Source organism: Octopus bimaculoides, chromosome 7, assembly GCF_046866305.1.
Source record: "Octopus bimaculoides isolate indiv1 chromosome 7, ASM4686630v1, whole genome shotgun sequence".
In the NCBI taxonomy this organism is placed as follows: Eukaryota; Metazoa; Mollusca; class Cephalopoda; order Octopoda; family Octopodidae; genus Octopus; species Octopus bimaculoides.
The window spans coordinates 59,746,166-59,748,665 of record NC_142934.1 but is presented as its reverse complement, the minus strand read 5'-3'; positions in this window follow the sequence as shown (position 1 = coordinate 59,748,665).

Genomic DNA, 2,500 nt, shown 5'->3' with positions numbered 1-2,500 from the left:
TAACATAATATACTATGAATATAATATAACATAAAAATCATTAAAAACCAAAATAGCCAACAAATTGTTTTGACTTACATACATTATTTGATTTTACTCTTTTTTTTTTACTTGTTTCAGTCATTTGGCATAAATAAAAGTACCTGGTACATGCTGTAAAGTGGTTGGCATTAAGAATGGCTTCCATCCACAGAAACCATACCAAAACAGACAATAGCACATGATGTAGTCCTTGAACCTGCTGTATCCATGCCAACATGGAACATGGATGTTAAATGATGATGAAGATATACATACATACATACATTCATACACACAAGGTACATATATACATTCATACACACGTAGTACATTTATATATATACTTAAAGAAATTTAAACAATACATATTACACACAAGTTAAAAAGATTCCCATTATTTGTAATTCAACGGTACAACAGTGCAAGACTATCCTTTCAGATATACTTACATTGTGATTTCTGCAATGTGGTGCATAAATTGTCAAGTAAATGAGACTCATCTTTGCCTCCACTGATTCACTTGCAAAGTGTTGAGTAAAATTATTTCGTTGCAGACCTCCTTTGAGTCTTTCTATTATCACTGCGACACATATAGTCCCCAGTTGGTAACATTGATTTCAAGGCCTCCCCAGATGAGTGACTGTGTGTGTTTGTGTGCATGTGTATGTGTGTGTCTGATGGGTGTATATATGTATAGATATCTGTATGCATTTATATATGTGTACCTATTAGATGTACACCTATATATATATACATCTACACATATGTATACATATACATGTATGCATTTAGATCTATATCTATATATATACCTATACATATACGTGTACATATACATGTATATGTATACATATACATGTCTCTCTCTCTCTCTCTCTCTCTCTCTCTCTCTATATATATATATATATATATACACACACACCATTAAAGTGAAAGTATTTGACATGAGTGTTTTTGTTTCACTTTTAACACGTAATACTTAAATAGTGGAGGAGATATGATGTTGCTATAGGCTTGAACTATGCAAGAAGTAAAAAAATTTTTTTGACTAAAACACAACCGGAACCCTAAGTAAGGCATGTGTAAACTTTGAATGAGATTGGTTGTGTAGTTCTCGAGTTTTAGGGAAACACACACACACATACACATACACAGACATACAGACAGACAGACAGACACACATTCTCATTTATATATATATAGATATATATATACACACACACCATTAAAATGAAAGTATCTGTAATTACAGTATCGAAATGTGATTGTTTCAGTTAGTGGAATAGTTTCATTTTTAAAGTGAAAGTATTTGACATGAGTGTTTTTGTTTCACTTTTGACACGTAATACTTACATAGTGGAGGAGATATGATGTTGCTATGGGCTCGAACTATGCAAGAAGTAAAAGAATTTTTTTGACTAAAACACAACCGGAACCCTAAATAAGGCATGTGTAAAATTTGAATGAAATTGGTTGTGTAGTTCTCGAGTTTTAGGGAAACACAGGCAGACAGACAGACAGACAGACACACATTCTCATTTTTATATATATAGATATATGTAGTCTCTATAGACTGATTCAACTAATTTCTCTATAGACTGGAAAAAAAAAAATGAAATTCAACCTCACAGACTCTCTGCATTTCAGGCAATCTGTTCAGTTCAATGAGGATTGATTGAACAAGCTCATCCATGAGGATCAGCACCAATCCTATAGGGAATTGGTCCAGCAAATGGGATGCTCTCATGATGCCATCACCCATCACCTTCACTCAATAGGTGGTAGCAAAAAGTTTCTGGACTAGTTCTGTAGTGTGCCAACAGATGACAGCACACAGTTGCATGGACAGTGAGAGCTAGCAATGACCTTCATGAGGTAGTGTGCTAAGTGACATCACTGTGTTTACTTTGCAAGTTGTGAAAGTTGTGTTTTTGTAGTGTGCAATTTTGTCATGGACAGGAACAAAGAGCCAATGTGAAATTTTGCATTAAACTTGGGAAGTCTGCTACAGAAACATTGAACATACTTTGGCAAGCTTACAAGGCAATGGATTGTACATGATGGGGCAATGGGTCGTACACAGTGTTTCTTGTAGCATGGGTGCCTCAAAAACCGAAGAATGTCCCTGGAAGACAATAAGCCATCTAGAAGACCTGTCACAAGCAACACCCCCAGAAATGTGCCATTGTGCATCGACAATTCATCACCCAGGGCAAGACTGTCAATCAAGAATTCTACTGTGACATTTTGAAGTGTTTAGGGAGGGGATTCAGCAAAAGTGACTGGATCTGTGGAGCACAAAGAATTGAATTCTTCACCAAGTTTTCCTCACTCATGAGTTTCTCATCAAAATCAACATGGTACTGCTTCTGCACCTGCCTTATTTGCCAGATTTAGCACCTGTAGACTTCCATCTCTTCCCTAAGATAAAAATGCAGCTCAAAGGTGGGTATTTTAACACCAGTGTCAAGATCAAGTG